Source organism: Eschrichtius robustus, chromosome 5 (genome assembly GCF_028021215.1).
Source record: "Eschrichtius robustus isolate mEscRob2 chromosome 5, mEscRob2.pri, whole genome shotgun sequence".
Lineage (NCBI taxonomy): Eukaryota > Metazoa > Chordata > Mammalia > Artiodactyla > Eschrichtiidae > Eschrichtius > Eschrichtius robustus.
The window spans coordinates 46454434-46473970 of NC_090828.1; the positions used below are offsets into that span (position 1 = coordinate 46454434).

The 19537-nt window shown below is 34.0% G+C and overlaps 1 long non-coding RNA gene across 2 annotated transcripts in view; it reads right to left on the reverse strand.

Moving 5' to 3' along the window:
• LOC137765258 (uncharacterized) overlaps positions 1-19537 on the reverse strand; it is a 408308-nt gene that overhangs the window by 49955 nt on the left and 338816 nt on the right. For both annotated transcript variants that reach the window (XR_011074138.1, XR_011074137.1), the window contains exon 5: positions 7474-7572. This is a non-coding gene — a long non-coding RNA (uncharacterized lncRNA). The remainder of the gene's footprint in view (positions 1-7473; positions 7573-19537) is intronic.

Here is a 19537-nt window from a genome sequence, read left to right on the forward strand (position 1 = left end):
AAATGACATTAAATTAGTGGTTGGAGATGGGGAAGGAAATGTACAAGATTTTGAAATTTGGTGACTATGAGGATAGTGCTGATAATAAGAAATATAAAGACAACAGGAGAATGATTCATCAAGAACTAATTTTTAGGAATCAATGTGAAAATTGATTGAGATGAGAGAGATAGATGACCTGGTCCACTAATAACATATCCTTAATTTTTCTCCTATTGCCCTATAAGACGCCTGAGGAAAATGTAGCACAGATTTGGTGGTCTAGTTAACAAACCGTTATTAGGTTGAGACCAAAACAGCTTTGGAAGGTTTATCTTAGCTGGCAGGATCAAATGAAGGATTCCCTGGCTTCACTGAAGGCCGGCCTAAGTTCAAGAAGGTAAATGACGTATTGTCCTCATATCCATTAATCCTATCCTCTGATGAGAAAAGTCAATTTTGTTGACAGAAAACAAGCAAATGAGCATAAGGACTAGAACGAAAAGCCAGATAATTTTCTCCAAAACCAAGAGCCTCTCATGCCAGCTCTTCTCAGTCCAGGGTGCCTCCAAGGCAGGACCACAGTCCTGGCTGTCTCATCTCACCATTTAAGTGGGAGAGAGAGCCCAAAGGGAGTCAAAATGGGGACCAAAGAGAAATACAATATGATGTTTTTAGCCCCTGGAGATAAGACTGGCCTTAAATGGATAAGAACCCAAGAGACTGATAGAGACTAAAACTTATCTCAGAGGAAAGCAACATTGCCCATCTCCCTTTAACCTTTCTTGCCTCTCAAAAGTGCCTTACCTTTCTGGTATTAAAGAATGATATGCATCTCTAAAGTAATAATTTTTAAATGAGTTTGGAAAATGTTTACATACCTCTTCAAGATATCCATGCACATTAACACAGAAAAACACTAAAAAAATCCCATAGTAAAGAAATTAAATTATTTTTCATAACTTATTTGATAATCAATCTTATTTATGTAACCCATTAACATGTTGCAGACAACACCTTGGGAAATATTGTAGTAAAGAAAGAGACTATAGATGTTTGCCAGGGCTTTTCCCTATTCTAAAGTAACATGTATTTTTAAAATATTTTCTAAAGATAATATATATTTTTCAAAATATATATTTCATGCTCAATAACTTTGGAGTGAACAAGTATTATTTTTCTCTGTGATGGACATTTCTTACAGTGTTATGTTAGTCGCTGGGAGTTGATAATCATGTGGTATTCCCAAAATTATACTGCATAAGTACCTACTCCTTTTACCTTTTTTTGAGTTTTCACCTAGATTTTATTCTTATTATTTAAAAAAATTAAAATAAATTTTTCTTGAAGTATAGTTGATATACAATATTGTGCTAATTACTGCTGTACAGCAAAGTGATTCAGTGATACATATATATACATTCTTTTTTTAAATATATTCTTTTCCATTATAGTTTATCATAGGATATTGAATATAGTTCTCTGTGCTGTACAGTACTCTTTATACTTTAAAATAAACTCAATTCTCAGAATTTAAAAAGGTCCCCACTGTTCTCAGGGCCAAGATGACCTGTAAAGCCATGGCACTGGAGCTTGCCTGCTTTATTCATAATTTTAATAGGGACAATGATAGTTTGGGTTATTCAGCATATTTAAATGTAGGCTAATTCTTTTAAATTTAGGAGTTATCCCTCATTGTTTGCTTTCCTAATTCCCACATTTCAATCTATCAGAAAATACTGCCTTTTCTAGCCAAATATATTTGAAATCCATTGACAAATTTTCACCTTGTTGGCACTACGCTATTCTCAGCCATAATCATCTGTCTCCTAGACTCCAGCAATAGCTTTTATATTGGTCTCTTCTATCACATATTTTTCTCCACAAAATTGCCAGAGTGTCAGTTTTTAAATATAAATGAAAGTATGTTGCTTCCTTGCTTCAAGTGCTTAAAATAGCTTCCTCTTGCTGTCAGAGTAAAATCCAAATTATCGTGGCCTACAAGTCCCTTTATAGTTTGCTCCTAGTTTCCTAAGCCCTAATGAAGTAGAATCTCTGGAAATGGAGCCTGGGGTTTTATTTTGAATAAGATTTTGATGGTCAGTCATGACTGAGAATTGCTCCCTTCTTCAGTATTGGTGTTCATTCAGTTCCTTCACTTTTCACTTTCTCAGCAATGTTCTGGTGCCTTAAAGTCTTTGTTACCTGTTAGCAGAGAGAGAGCAGTTTGGTCAATGGAACACATCATAGTTCCCCTTAGAGATTCTAGTCTTTGCTGCATCTTTTCACTTCAGACCCAGAGCCTCCTCTAAGGCTACTCTGGGTCTTCCCGCTGCTTCGCTTGTAGCTTCTTTGCTTCTGCTATCATAGCTGCTGTTGCCAAATAGTCTGTGCTGCCAGAGTACCTGCCAAAGCACTTCCAAATGTCACTCATTTCCAGAGTTGGGAGATACATTTTGACCTTGGCATAAAGGAAATCTTGTCCCAGTTAACATTCCCAAATTTGGAAACTAAGCATCAAAGGACTACTAAGTCATCACCTTTCAACTGCATGCCATGATCCATCCATGCAGAAATGCTGGGTTATTTGATGATGATAATGGCCTTAGCCTTGAAATATTCTCATCTGAAGACTTCTAGTAATGTCCCATCCCCCCAAACATATACACACACACATACTTGCACTCACCGCTACGTGTGTGTATATTTTTTTGAGCGTACTCTCTAACACCAAAAAAGGAATAAAGGTAGTTTTACTCTGAAGTATAGGTGACAGTCACTATTGTAAGTAAACATAGAATCTAGTTTTTGAAAATGGTTGATAGTGGAGAAACATACATTTTGGAGGTAATAATGAAAGTGTAGTAATGAAAGTGTAGTAATGAAAGTATATTTTACTGTAGCTATGGTGTTAGCCTAGGTTTCCCAAATAGTAAACCCCCCAGACAAAAACCTCATTCAAATGGGAAAGTGAAAAACAAGACAAAATAAAACAAAGTGTCACTGGTGGTAGACTGCAGTAAAGGAGCAGTCCAGGCAAAATTCTAGAGCTGGCTAATGATCAGCTGCTTCTATTTCAGTGATAATATGCCTGGGTATAATAAACAAAGGGACATAGTGGTTGTATACCAGACCGTTAAAGGTGGTAAAAAGGAATGGACAATAGATTTCACAAGATGGAGATACGTCAGAAAAATTGAAGCAAAAATGTTTTAATTTCAGGATCAGGGTTATCTGAAATAAAAATTTTGAAGAAAATGAAAATGTCAGAAATTTAAGGCATTGTCATGTTCTTTATTTAACAGATTGTATGAGTTTTCCACCTATATCTTTGATTAAGATAATCATGTCTGATACCTATAGTTTTGTTTTATGAGTACTAACATGACTAAATTTTAATGCTTGAATTTATATCCTCTAAAAACCATATGAGGACTACCTTTTTAAAGGTCATCTTTTGAATTTTTAAAGATCTAAAATGTTCAGCACTGCTTTAGGGTTTTCTCCACATTTGTCATCTAAATCTTACCTGCACATCCATTTGGGGTTTCACTGGACATACATTTGTCATTTATACATACATATTCATGATACCAATTTGATTAATGATCTTCTCTTTCTTACTCTTACAGTTTAATGGACAAAATAAGATGTTGACAAGGCTCTGGAGGTTGGAATGAGACATGCTAATTACATTTTTTAAGGCCAGTAGACATTTTCAGTCATAGAACTTTCTGATGTTCTAAATGTCTGGTATTTTTAATGCTTAATTCTTCAAATTGCTTCAACTGTAATGATGATGGTGAAATAACTGTAATTACAGCAGTTGTTTTGTTGATCCAGACTCTGACATTAAACCTATTATGCCCAGCCTCTTAGAGGGAATGGGTCTGAGCATTTTTTTATCAAGTGAGCAGGGTCATTGTTTGAAAAAACAAAATAATGTGTAGAGTATCTATTTTTCTCATTGTTAGATTTAATTTTGTCAAGAAATCATATACATTTTTTACACTTTTTGACAATAATCCTGATTATAACATAGTCTTGAAGAACTTTATATTTGAATAGTTTTCAATAGTTTATTAGCTATCCTCCACAGAAATCTTGTGAGGTCAGTATAATTATCTCTCATTTTATGGCAAGCCTATTAGAAAATGTTCTCCATCTACCTACCAAAGTAGCATTGTTATTTTAGTATTCATTTTTAAAGTAATAGCAGAGGCTGTGCTCAATATTGTATCCTTGGGCATACTGCACTTAATGTGTTTTATTACCTGACACTTTTTTCATTTAATTTCTATAATAATGCAAATGTAAAACAATAAAGACTAAGAGACAGATGTATGACCTTCAAGATTAAGTATGAGTCCATAAAGGAAAGAGGAAAGAGAGGCTGTGAAAATATGGTCAATCTTGAATAATTATAGATAGAAATTATTCACATGTAGTTAAGCTATTTAACTCATTTTGTGTTGTCTCAAAATATATGGAAAGCTAATTATTTTAAAACGGTATTACATAAAGCTGTATGAAATAATTAATACTTTTATGAAGGACACACTGAAAACATTTTTATTGCATGATAAATTTTCAAATCTATTCTGCCCCTTGTCATTCACATACAGTTGTTTAACTTGGGCAAGGGACTCCCATTTGGCCTCCCATTTTTGTTTTTGTTTTTGTTTTTTTTTAAAGTATTTATTTATTGATTTATGGCTGTGTTGGGTCTTCGTTTCTGTGCGAGGGCTTTCTCTAGTTGCGGCAAGCGGGGGCCACTCTTCATCGTGGTGCGCGGGCCTCTCACTATCGTGGCCTCTCTTGTTGCGGAGCACAGGCTCCAGACGCGCAGGCTCAGTAATTGTGGCTCACGGGCCTAGTCGCTCCGCGACATGCGGGATCCTCCCAGACCAGGGCTCGAACCCGTGTCCCCTGCATTAGCAGGCAGACTCTCAACCACTGCGCCACCAGGGAAGCCCCCATTTTTGTTTTTTTAAGTGTCACCTACCTAAAAAATATTTATGAGATGTATACGAGATGTATACATGAGACATACTTTTTTCAGTAAGATGAAGAATACCTATATTTTTACACACATATATTCATCCTAGATTTCAAAAATATATCTATTTTTGCTTTACCCAAAGTCTAATATTATATGATCTATATATATATATACCTATAAAGTTAGAAATAAGTGGATTTAAAACTAAAGTCCAAAAAAAAAAAAAAAACTAAAGTCCTAAAATATGCTTCTTATAAAGCACACATGTTAAACAAAATCATATAGAAAATACAAAATTAAGGTAATAGAAAACATATACCAGTTATGGAATAACTGGAAGAAAAACGGTGATTAAATATGGAGCCTGGAAACAAACATATACACGTATGGTAATTTGATATAGAATAAGAATAAAATGAGAATGAGATGATGATGATGATAGTAACTTATGAGGATGATGAAGATGATGATGGTGATGATGATGGTGGTGAGGACGATGGGGTAAGTGTTATTGTTTGCATATCATGTGCCCAGGTTTATAAATGCTTTATATACTTTAGCTGATTCAGTTCTCCTGACACCTATTAAGGACTTTAAAAGCTATAATATAAACTAATATGGTGCTTTAGTTGCTATCAGTGGGTATCCTTGATTTTAGATCTTTAATATTAAATGTGAAAAGAAAACCTGACAACCTGATAGAAAACTAGTCTATGAATAGGAACAGTGAATATATACACAAGAGGAAAATCAGGAAGCTGATAAATCTATGTAAAGGAACACATTTCTCCACTTATCAGAACAACAAGTTACTGTTTCATGCTCATCAGTTTGGCAAAAAATATAAAGACTGAAGATACAACAGTCGGCAAGGATGAAAATTCAAAACATAAACATTTATACAGTTGGTAGAAGAGTAAATTGGTACAGCCATTCTGGAAAAGTTATAGAATAAATTTACCTTATACCCCACCAAGCAATTCCATTTCCAGGAGTACACCCTGGAGAAATGCTTTCACACACTAACAGGGAAACATACGTAAGAATGCTCACAAAATCAAAGCTTTTGTTTGGAAATTATTGGAATTAATTTCATGTAGATAAATCTCAAATGCATAATATTGATATGGGAAAAGAATTAAGTAAAGGTACATAAAGTTGAATGCCATTTACAAAAGTATGAAAATATGAAAATTAAAGCTATGTATTCTTTCAGAATCCAATATATTAAAAATATAAAAGGATGAATGGCAATAATGAAACAGAAATTCAAGGTAGTGACTACTTCTGGGGAAAGAAGGAGAGAGAATCCAAGAGAGTTGTACAGCTTCAATTTTATCTGTAATGCTTTATTTTTTAAAAAATATGAAGTGATACATGAAAATGCTAAATTATATTAAACCTGAGCAGTAGCTACAGAGATATTTGTTATATCATTCTTCATATTATATTGCACATTTGAAATATTTTATAATATTTTGTATATATACTATAATCTAACAGTATGATATATTAAATATTATACAGAGGTTTATAATATAATTCATACTTTCACAACTTTCTTTATATATGCCCCAATATGTTTCCTCCCTCCCAGTTGTCTCAGCATTCTTTCTGATTAGCATATTACCTATCAGATAGATGGAGTTCAACATATGTTTCCTAAGTAAAGAGATGACTGACTGAATATTAAAATCCTTCTATATACAGAGTGTATAAATTGCCTCCAGGAGGTCTTCAGTAGGTAAAAAAACACAAATACAGAAAGTGGGATATACTGATAAGACATTATTCATGAAAAGATTTTACTATTTTCATGCTTTTCTTAGAAATAATTTACTCCAAATGTCCTTGGAAATTTTCACTATTCCAAAACAAGTTTAACAGATTATTTAGATTGAATTTAAGGATGATTACTATAGATATAATTAATTTTTAAAAAGATGTTGGAGGGCAATCTGAGCACATAGTGTTTTCAAAAGTTATATCAGTAATCCGTAGATCTTTTACTACAAGATATAAGCAAATGAGAAATTCTTTAATTCCACTTAATAAGAAAGCTCTTTAGGAATTAACACAGTCTGAACAGCTGCTATTTATAAATGTAAATCCAATAGACAACTTTTGAGAACATAATTCAAAAACCAAAATGATAGCAAATCACATTAATTATGTATTATAAATAATTTTAAAATTTCAAAATATTCCTAAAATTAGGGCATTTTCATATTATGACAGTGCCTAGGGAGGGAAACATCTAAATAATATAAATTCTAATTGTTACTGTAATTTGTATATAATAAATATTTTTTCCCTCCCCTCTCATATTAGCCTGGAGAGGAATCTATTTTATTTTGGCAATAGTTTACTTTTATCATTATGGCCCTTTGTCTTATAGATAACCTGAACCTGAAACTAGAAATTTTACTCTGAGCAAAAGAAACAGATATCATAAAAGGAATGTAGCTGTTTTTAGTAAACAATCAACTTACGTGATGAAGAGTCAGAGATGCTGATCTCTTTCAGGCACTGATGGATGATAGGAGAATGGAGATGGTGGCTGACGTTACACACAGGGATCCAAAAGTGGTCTAATATGAAGAGATTGGAAAAAGACATTAATTGTGATTTTTGACATTTGTAAGAAAACACAATTAGACCATGACTAATTTCAAAATGGATTTAAAGTGACTCATAACACTAAATTATATACATGACAAAGAGCTGAAAAGACGGCAGACTTGGCTCTTTCTTCAGACCAGACCTGGAGCTGCCCCAGGACTGAAGGAAAAGCATCTGCGTCTAAGGAACACAAGACTGAAGGAAACCCCTTAGGATACAGAAAGTGTCTGCTGGTGTGTCCCAGGGTAGCGGAGTCCTGGTGTCACAGTTCGTGAATAAGTTGGGGGAAGCTTTTTAAGTATGGTCTTTTCTGTCCACAACACAGTCCTGGGCAGGTTATAGTTTCTCAATAAATAACATGAGACCAAATGAATAAATATATACATACATGCATTCATACATACATACATAAATATATAAAAAATAAAATAAAACTTAAAAAGTGATAATTTATTACTTTTTAAGGATTGGAGGGTTACTAATACTTAAAATAATCAAAAATTTCTTTCAAAAATAATAGGTTATATTGATAATAGAAAGTAGGTAGAAGTAATTATAAAGAATTAAAACCAAGTGGTAAAGGGCCAACTTATTTCCAAAGAGAAATGAGTTAGAGCAGTACTTGGGGGCAGGGCCATTTTTATTTTCAAAAGAGAACATTTTCACTGCCAAGTTCTTTGGGCAAATTTTCAATGTATTGCAACATAAAACATGGAAAAGCTGATTTTGCCATAATTTTTCTTTTTAAGATATGCCACTGTTATTTGATCTCCTTGTTGTTCGTTAACATCCACAAGTACCTGACACCCCCATTCTGTTTTTTGGTAGGGGTGGACCTTTCAGGTTGAATTACAACAAAATATCTCCAAATGGTAGAATTAGTTAATCTGTTAGAAGAGGAATTTAGTATTAAGCGTTGACAAATTCTGTCAAAAATCATGATTCAAATTTAATTTAATTGATACTAAATTGTTCTTTCTGGCAAAAATTAGCCAACAATTTAATTTGTTTTTTATACTGAATCTTTTTTTTTATAATAAAAACTACCAACATGCAAGAGGACTCTCATTTTGTCTACTTGATATGGGTATTATTCTAAAATAGCTTGTAAATTATTCAGATATTCTAAAAAAACCAAGGGTGAGGCTAATTCATGCACTATGACCTACAATTAGGGAATTTCACCTGCCAGAAACTTCTCCTGGATCTGAGTCTTAGAGTAATATTATGGTACAGGCTTTGTTGATGCATTAATAGCGTAGGATTTATATCAAGACTGTTCATTCTGGAGCACAGTCAGAATCTATTTGTGGAATCAAGGCAAGATCAATGAGCACAGTGAAGAGCTTATTCTATTATTAGCCATTTTCTTGGTAAGACGAGAGTGAGGTTAGACACAGTAGTGGCGTAATTGTGTCTAAAATCTGCTTGCTTCTCATGAAAGATATTAAATTGAATTATTCATTCTTATACTCTGTTGAGAGAGAAGCTTAGTATAATATTAAGGTGACATTCAACATATAAAAGTATTTATAACCCGGGGGGGATAAGGACTTCTTTTCATGACAATAAATTAGACTGTATTTTGAGACTATCTAAAAAGCTTCTAGAATAAAGTTTAGAATAACTGAATTTGCCTTTCAGGGGAAGAAAAAAAATATATAGTTGCAAGAGTTGCCTGATTTGGCTTTTTCAGTTTAAGGAGACTATGCATTTTATAGTAGATAAAATTATAGGAATCCCAGAACTATAAAAAATTCAGAGAGGTATTCCAAAAACTATCAGTTTGAAAGAAATACTTCACCTAATCACAAATACAGCAGTTTTCATTGTGAGTTAGAGGCTTTCCAAATGGAATATTGGCTCTGAAGACTAAATCCAAAGACTACCTTTGAAATCTGTTAAGATAGAAACTGTTTTAATTATTTTGAATTGCTTACAAAAATTCTAGCAATTATTTTTGAATCACTTTATTCAGTTGCATAAATTTTTCTTTTCTTCCTGATATTTAAACTTTACTTCATGAAGGTTTAAGTAGTATGTAACTTAAGGAAACATGGATACATTTGGGGATTAACTGTGTCATATGGAAGTATCTAATTCAACACTACCCTGGATAAATTTGAGATCTTCAGTTCATTTACTGAAGGATGTTGACTCTTCCAGAGCAAAACAGGAACAATGACCAGGTAATAGAGATAATAACACTGTATACTTTCCAGATCTCTGAGTTGACTGCTCTTGGATGACTCACACCATGTGACATAATTTTACCTGTTGAGATAAGATGTATGAGGAGGATTTGCTAGTTTTATCAAGGGACTTATTTGCACATTTCTACTACTGCCAGCAGAAAATGATGGTGCTTCCATTGATAACCTCTGATTTAGGCAAAGATGATATTAAAAATATTTCACATAAGGCCTTGTGGAGTATTAAAGTCCACACTGTGCTAAGAGTTTGTAGACCAGTGATATGGGTGAGCTAGGTATACAATGTCCTGTAGTGAGACACTGGCTTGCTTTCTTGAATCAAATATTGAAAGCTTAAAGCTAACACAATTTTGAGAGAGCATTCTAGAGATAAGCTATCAGTTCTCTTCACAAGTTTTCCTTCTCGAGGCAGTTATTAGGAGTAATACTGAGCTGCACAGATTCCAAGATATACAGGAGTTCATGGAAGACATTTAAGGTAATCTGGAGAGTCCACAGGAAGTATTAATTTACTGCCAGAAACTACAGTGTGTTTGCAGTTTTCAAGAAGAGACTTCTATGCTATCTAGGCTCAGTGCCTCAGCTCTAGATGTAGGAAACTTTAATAACACACTTTAACCACTAAGGAGAGCTCAAGGGTCCTTCTGCTTATTCCATTTCTGTTGTGAGTCAGGAAATAACTCACCGTGCTTTTACGGTTTCAGACTTGGTGTGAAAGGGACAAATAATTTAAAAGCACTATTATCCTCACTTGCACCTCTTTGGATTGCCTCTTTTGAAACAACTACTTACAACTTGTATGGGTACTCTTCCATGTCCTGTGGCTCCTACGCTAAATAATCTTTCTTTAAGAGGGGAAAAACCCAGAAACCCCAATCCTCCACCTCACCCCATGCATTAGAACACGTGAGAATAAGAGGAAATCAGAGACCAGCATATTATTTGAGCAAATCACTCCATCTGCTTCCAATCTACAAGCACAAACACTGTCAGCTATTTCTGTCTCAGTTTACCAGAATCTCTAGAGCTCAAGAGCTGTGCTGGTTTGGCCTGAAGGTGAAGAAGCAAAGTTAGGATCATATCTAAATCTCTTTTCAAATAAGATATTGGAGGAATCTATTTTTTCCCCTTCCTTTCCTCATCTCTATAACCCTTGTCTGCCCTGATAAAGATGCAGTGCTTTTTACTTAAATGTTCCTTAATGAAATAACTGACTAGTGTCATAGAAAAGGCACTTCAGGATTTACTGCTGTATTCTGTGATTCATCTACTTCTAGCTGTGACATTGATTGATGTTTATAAAATACCTAAGCCTCTACTGGCAGCTATGGTTATTATTTTAGAGCATATAAACAAAGAAGTGTGGGTGAAATTATGTAGGAAGAAAAAAATTTCTTGACTTTCTTTTCAAAATAATGTTAATAATAGCAATTATAAATTCAAGGGAAACATTTGAGCAAATAGAATTTCTTATCTAATGTTTTTAAACCAAAAGGTTGTCTTCATTAATTTTTTTTTTTTCCTATTTTGCAAGTTGGCTCCACGGATGTATTTTAGTTAGCACAATAATAGATCATTTTTTGACTGACTCTGATTATCATTCCACGTGGCAATAGCAGTGAGATTGTAGCCTGGTATTAAGGATCTAGTCATCTTACATTTTTAGAAGTTCTGAGATAAAGAATTGAGGCATCAGCTAAACATCAATCATTTTAAAAGTTGATAGTCATTTTAATGGTAATCTTAATAGAGTCTTTCCTTTTAAAGACACACTCATGATCATATCCTTCTAGGGGTTAAAAGCACAGCTATTTGATAAACATATTAACAAGGAATTCCAACAGCTATAAAAATATAAGGCCCTGATCATCAGCCAAATAAACTAAATTCTGCTCTCAGTTAGGTCATTTGTTTTCCCGTTCAAGTCATTCCAGAATTTGAAGCCAAGTAGCTGAATAACATTGTAACACAGCCATACAATCATAGTCAGCAAGAACATTCCTAAAACAATTCAGTAAAAATCTATTTGTTGTAAATTGTGGAAAAGCATTATTATATTAAATTTTCAAATAGGTGGAATATAAGCTTAAAGGTTTCTCTTCCCTTTCAAATTGCTGCTATAACAAATGGGTTGTAGCACCAATCCTTTGGGGAAGAAGTTGGTTTTCAAGGTTCTGGTTTATAGCTGGGATCTGTTTGCCAGTTAAGCCTTGACTTGAGATATACTTTGGTTACAAAGTCCCTCCATTCTAAGCACTCAGTTAAAAATATTGAGGTAAATCTGGGAAGTCATGTGAAGAACTGGGCAAAGCTGTAAACTCTGCTCCTCTTGCTGATGTTCTGGTTTACCCCAAGATGGCCAGACTATTCTACACTTCAAAGAGAAAAATGCCTAATTCCTTTAAAATAATAAATGCTCAATAGCCATTGGTTCTGTACCTATCTCTGCTTTCCTTATTCCAAGGGCTGATTAGCTCTGGAAAGGTGAAGAAGGTCTATCTTAAATTACCACCATCTGGGACTTTTCTAGACAGTTAATACCCACTTGGTAAATTTAAGACCCCATAAATCATGAGCCCTGGGAACTGGAGCTAGGTGTATGCTCCTAGATTTTATGGCGTTTGTTAGACTGCCAGGGTTCGAATCCTGCCATGGACACTTACTAGCTGTGTAACCCTATGCCAAGAGTCTTAAATAGTTCTATATAGAAACTTGAGACATTTAGTTTCCTTATCTAAGAAGCGGACCAGGGGCTTCCCTGGTGGCACAGTGGTTAAGAGTACGCCTGTCAAGGCAGGGGACGCGGGTTCGAGCCCTGGTCCGGGAGGATCCCACATGCCATGGAGCAACTGAGCCTGCGTGCCACGGCTGCTGAGCCTGCGCTCTGGAGCCCGTGAGCCACAACTACTGAGCCCACGAGCCACGACTACTGAGCCCACGTGCCTAGAGCCCATGCTCCGCAACAAGAGAAGCCACCGCAGTGAGAGGCCCGCGCACCGTGGCGAAGAGTGGCCCCCACTTGCTGCAACTAGAGAAAGCCCGCGCGCAGCAACGAAAACCCAATGCAGCCAAAAATAAATAAATAAATTTATAAAAAAAAAAAAAAAAGAAATGGACCAAATTAGAATATGTGTCTTGTAGGGTTATTGTAAGTATTAAGAGAATTGTTAACATAGGTAAAGCACTTAGTGTCTGGCTCATCATAAGTCCCCAGTAGGTGGTGGCTATCATTAATGTTTATCATTAATGCTAATAGTCCTATGTGTCAAGGAAAATGATAGGTACTCATTGATATATTATGAATTAATATCTCAAAATAGTTTTCAATTCATGTATTTTTTCTCAAAAATCTTGCTTTGCTTGCTCTATAACAATGGAATTGACGACCAGTAAAAACATGTGGTGATTAAGTAAAAATATTTATTAATGTTTCTATTAAGCAAGGTAGCATGCAAAATGTAGGGGGCAGATTTAATAGATAAAAAAGTAAGAAAAATGCTCAAGGAATTTGTTATACCTTGCAATTTAAGAACCAATCATTATTTTAATCAAAAACTATTCATGAGAATTTTTCATGACTAGAAGTGTATATTCCTGAAAAAATACAGACTTTCTCAATTTACATTGTCCCCAAATACTTAATAGAGTTCAAGATTTATATTTCATCCAGTTGTAGTGGCCACTTAATAATTATGTGGATACATCAATGAGAGATGAGAGTGAACTCATAAAGATAAGTAAAGTCTTGAAAATAAGTCCTACCTATTTAAAAAGACAAGGGATTGAGGTAATTTAGTTGGAGGAACTAAGACTAGAGTGTGAATTAAGAAGTAAACAAAAATTCCTTCTACAGAAGTGATAGTCATGTGACTTTACTGAGAATTCTAGAAATTAAGGAATCTCTATAGAATAAAAGTCAGTAGGCATACTATACTCACTGACAGCAGCCTGAGGGATTTTGGTCATATCCCTAAGAGCGGTTTCTTTTAAACATATGAATGGATTACTGAGAATGACTGGAACTACTTTCAGTTCAGAACTGATGAATTCATCAATAATTAGAACATTTTCCGCTGGCAATAACTAAAAACCTGACTTGAACTCGCCTAAATAATTTACTGGCCCATGTAACTGAAGTAGGTCACGCAAGGCTCAGTGATATGACTAAGAGTTCAGTTTTTATCTCTGTGATTTACCTTAAAAGATATTGGCTGTATTTTAAATGATGTTCCTCTGGTGATCCCAGGCTTCCAAGACTACATTATTCTTCAGTTATATCATCATTCATAGCAAATCTCTTGGTTTCACATTGATTGGTTCAACTTAGTTCAGATGCCCCAAACAGTACCAATCACTGGAAACAGGAAAAGAAGTGCTGATTGGCTTACTGTCTTACTTTAGGACACTTGCTCTAAAAATGGAGCTGAGAAGATTTGGTTTCCCCAGAAGCACACCTTCATTAAATAACAATCTGGAACTACTGGGGAAGAGTTAGAGTAGATGCCAAGAAAGCACTAACAAATGCTCCACTAGGTCCTATTATGCAGAAATGGACTTTAATTTCTCCTTGGTAAGTTTAGCAAGATTTTCTTTAAATTAAAATAAAAAAGATTAGATAACCCCCACCCCACTCTTGCTACAAAGTGTATATTATATTAATATGCTCCATGATTGTACTCTACATCTGTGATAAGCTAAAGGGTAGAGTGTAAAGAACCCTAGAGATGTCATCAGGAGACTCAGGGCCTAGCCCTGCCTCCACTGCTTGCTAACAGTTAAAATTCAGCAAGTCACCTCATTTCCTGATAATTGGTTTCCCATTCTAAAGTGGATATCAGGTTTTTCCCTTTTCTCCTTAGCAGAGTTGTATTTATCAAATGAGATAATACATGAGAAATAAGTAGGTAACTTATCTTTATTGTAAAGTAGGTAGCACTATATAAAATAAGGGAAATACTGTTGTCTTAAACATTAGACTTTTGCCAGTGTCTGGCTGAAGAATTGGTCTGAAATGAATGTTTTTAAGAGCTCACTGCATTAACATTTAGAGCTTGTCAAGATTTCATCGCCTATGAGTCTTGGAAATATAAATGAACTCCACATGTAGTATACTAAATTTATTATGTTGCTGTTAGTTTTATTTCAGAAATTTGTAATTATTAAATTGCTCTTGAAAATCATGCTCTATATCTCCTCTTTATAGGGGATTTTAGTACCTTTGAAACTTGATTTCTTTGTTCTTTTTGTTAGGTTTGAAATATAGCACAATGGAAAAGGATAGAGGTAGGATGTGTGTTCAATAAAGGTTTTTTCCGTAACTTGGAGCTCAAGAAATGAATCAATGTCATTGGCTAAGTGAAGGTCAATATCAAATAATTCACAGGAAGGTAATGAGACATTTTAGACTGCTATTCAAATACAAATTATCAAGTTTGATAAAGCTGTATCATTTGTATTAAATCATATAAGATAGTTCTATTATTTCAAATATAAATTTGGAAAAATATTGCTTTTTGATCCTTTGAGGCATTAAACATATTTCATTGTATTAATTTAAAGGATTATTTTTAGAACTGTTACTGTCAGTTATTAAAATGGTTTAAGCCTAGATATCCATTTGTGTGTGCTTACGTACTCCCCATTGCCTCAATACATATCCCCATGAATTCCGATGAAGTTAAAATATAAATCTTTTATGCAGTTATTTTAAAATGTTAGAAATTATTATAATGTTTCCATTTGACATCCACCACTCTACATTAGCTTATTTTGAAGAGACTAATGCTAGAATTTATTCATTCATTGTATATTTAAACACTGTTATGTAAAAGGTATTGTACTAAATGAATGTAGATATCAAATTTCATAAGAAATCAATCATGCTTTTATGGTTTTAGAATCAGGCACAGATATAAATCAATTATATGTAAGATCTGTGATACGAGTGGTAGACAAGCACTGAGGAAGTGTTCGACAAACACTAGGGAAGCAGGCATTATTTCCATCTTTAACCCAGGGGAAAGAGCTCATGCATACAGTGAATATTTAGCTGGGAGGTTCACATGCAGTGATCTGAGTGGAAAGTGCATTCTCAGCTGAGGGAAGGTGATGAGCAAACCTGCAGAGGCAGGAAAATATGATGAGTGTTGGTGTGGACACACCAACTGGTGGTCAGCTGGCTTAATTTGGCCTGCAGAGATGTTTTGTTTGTCCTGTATCACAATTAAAATTCTTTAGAATTGCTGCCAACATTAAAAAGCAGAGAAATGATGGGTTTCCAGTTTCTTGTGAAAAAGTGAAGTTTTAACTCTATCCCACAACACAACATTCCAACAGCCCCACACAGCAATTATTTGGAGCTGAGAAGCTGCCGCTTTATCCGAAGGGAGAAATCACCTTCCTTTCTCAAAATAACTGGCTTTTTCATTTCCTTATGTTACTTGCTTTGTTCCTATAATTGAGTTAGCTGCCCCTAGCCAGGATTACAAAAGTTAATGCTGTGTGGAGTTGATTGATGTCTCTGTTTTAGGATGTATTAAAATTTGTAACATTTGTTGTAAATAATATATGTTCCATAAAAAAAAAATCTTGACTTTTTTTTTAGGGAGATTAAAAATGAAATTTCCTTCAGATCTAATCAAATTTGAATATTAGTTTATGTTGTGCTCACTATCACTAATAATCAAAATAAAGGTTTTTTTTAATCTTCATTTTTAAATGTAAATTAACTGTTGAGGAAATATTTTCAGAATGTCAACAATTTGAAATACTATTTAACCAACTCTGTACATGCATGTTATTGATTGACTGATTGAATATGTGTTTAACGTAAAGATGAGCTATGTTTTTACAATCCAAGATTTGGATCATGTAAAATGATAATTGGGAGTTTTATATATTCCCAAGTCTTTTTATGCACCTCCCCCCCAAAAAAAATGTACACTGCTATTTCTCTCTTTTTTTCAGGAGATCAGTATGAAATTTTGACACAATTAATACTTTCCAGGATAATAAACTGTGAGGAATTGGCCTACATTTGGTCAGCTTTGTCTCATGCAAGTGTTTTATACACTTGTCTTAAAAAACAAATCTGCTCAATTTGAAACTAAACCTTTTACCTTATATATAAATTTAATTCTTCTCAAGTTCAAATGTATATTTAGATTTTGATTTTCATAGGTTACATTTGATTTGTAATCCAAGGAACAGCTACTTATAGTAAATTGAGTGTTAGTAATATTGGTAATATGTAATAATTATTACATATTATGTAGTGATATGTATTTTGGAATATGTTTAGCTTTCCATAATTCATAATGTGCTCTCAACCTACAATAGTAACTGCCCCTTTGGACACAACTGGAAAAAATGGGTATTTAGGCTTAAGATTTTTTTTTGGTGTGAAACTTCATTGTTACATAAACACCACTGCCTACTATCAAGTCGTTCCATAATTCTCAAAACCTGTGTTTTAATTTGTCCATCAGATCATTGTTGGGATGTTCTGTGTAATGAATGGAAATATTTACCTGTATTAGTTCTATTTTTAATGTCAAAAATTATTTATTTAATATTTTCTATATGTTAGGCATTCTTACATAAATTAACATTTTACATAGTAACAACCATCTCATGGTGAAGGCATCATTAGTTACTCCACTATATAGATGGGGAAACTGAATCATGGAGAAATTAACTTATTTGCCCAGGGACATGTCGTATGGAATGGAATAGAAATCAATTCCAGGTGATCCACCTCAGAACCCATGCTCTTCACCTCTAAGCTATGGTAGTGCAGACCAGAATGATCACCTTAATCTTACGAAAGTTCGGATGAGATTGACATACTTCACATACTTAGTCTTCAGAAATACTAAAAATTCCAATGCTATGCTAACCCTTGCTGTCACTAGGGAGGATTTTGCCATTCTATGTAATAAGGTAGAACTATGTGAAATTGGCATTAAATATTCGTTTTTATCTACAAAATGCCATACGGTTTTATACGGCTCAAGAAAATACCTATTAAAAGTTTATCACCACTTGAAAATCCACATTAATGTCATAGTTTATATGAACTTTCTCCTGATTACCCTGATATAAACACAACTTAGGTAACAGTGGGAAGAGCCAAATGGCCATAAAATTTAGTCTAAAAGTTCAAATAGACACTGGGTTTAGGTGATGATAGTGGTTCCCACAACATGTGGTTATACTTTGGGTCAGATGTTCTGAATAATATGGAGAGGAGTGACTTCAGAAATTAGATTCAATTTATTAGATCAAGGAATTAGAAAATATCTGTAACAAAGCAAAGCTTAAAAATGCAAACCAACCTCAAAATAGCCTAATCACTTTGTCATAACAATTAAAAATATTGGTTTTCAAAGATAGAAGTAGAACATATTAATTCCCTTTATGATTTAGCATGTATAGACAACTATTTTTTTATGATAAATGAGCATATAATATATGGGATTCCAAAAAAGTGTTTTATATTTATTTTAATCCTAGAAGATTTAGAGGGAAGGCTTGATTCGCCTTAAGTTCAGTGTAGATATAATTCTTTCCTGTTTTATTTCTTAATGTAATTTAAATTTAGTAGTATCTCATGGATTCCCTCAAAGAAGATTCAGGTGTTTGAAATAAAAGCCTGAAAGATGATTTGCATGAAATTGTCATATTAACAGGGTATGTTGATAGATTTTAGAATCTGCTCTTTGGCACATTTTAAATGGTCAATATCCTCCCACACACATACTCACACATACACTTACCAGAAGTCACATCATCTATTATAGTAACAGAGAACGGAGAAAGACAAATAATGCCAGTAAATACCTATTCTATCAACTGCTGGATAACGAACCTACCTAAAACTTAATGGCTAAAATAAAAATTATTTATTTTGTTTATGAATTTTCAATTTGAACAAGACTATATAGGAAGAACCCATCGCTACTTCACTCAGCTTCACTGGAGGCAGCTTGAAGGTTGGGGACCAGAGTCATGTGGGGTACCATTTACTCATACAATTGAGAATTGATGCTGCTGTTCACTAGAATGTTAGCTGGGCCTTTGGCCAGAACATTTCAATATTGTCTTTACATGTGGCTTTCTATGCTTACAAAATGGTGGTGGGGGTCCAAGGAAAAGCATCATGAGAAGGGGAGGGAGGCAAGCAGAAGATGTTATCACCTTTCCAAATTAGCCCTGAAAGACATCAAGGTACAAATCTTCCACATTCTACTGGTTAAAAGCAATTAATTAAAGTCAGCTGATAATCTAGGGATGGAAACTTACATTCCACCCTTTGATGGGAGAAGTGTCAAAGAAATTTTGGAGTTTAGGGTTTTTTTAGCAGCATTCCTGATCTATGATATACAGTAAAATGCATATGTTAGAAGTATAATTTGATAGGTCTTAAAATATGTATACACCTATGAAACCATCACTACAATCAAGATGAAAACATAGCCATAACCCCCCAAAATTTCCTTGTGCTCTTTGTAATTCCTTCCAACTAACCCTCCTCATCCTGTTCATCCATATATAGACATTAATCTTTTTTTCTGTCACTATAGATTAATTAGCATTTTCTAGAACTTCATAAAAATGAAATCATGCAATAGATTTTTTTGTCTGACTTGTTTCACTCATAATTATTTTGAGATTGATCCATGTCATTGCATGTATCAACAGTTAATTAATTTTATTGCTG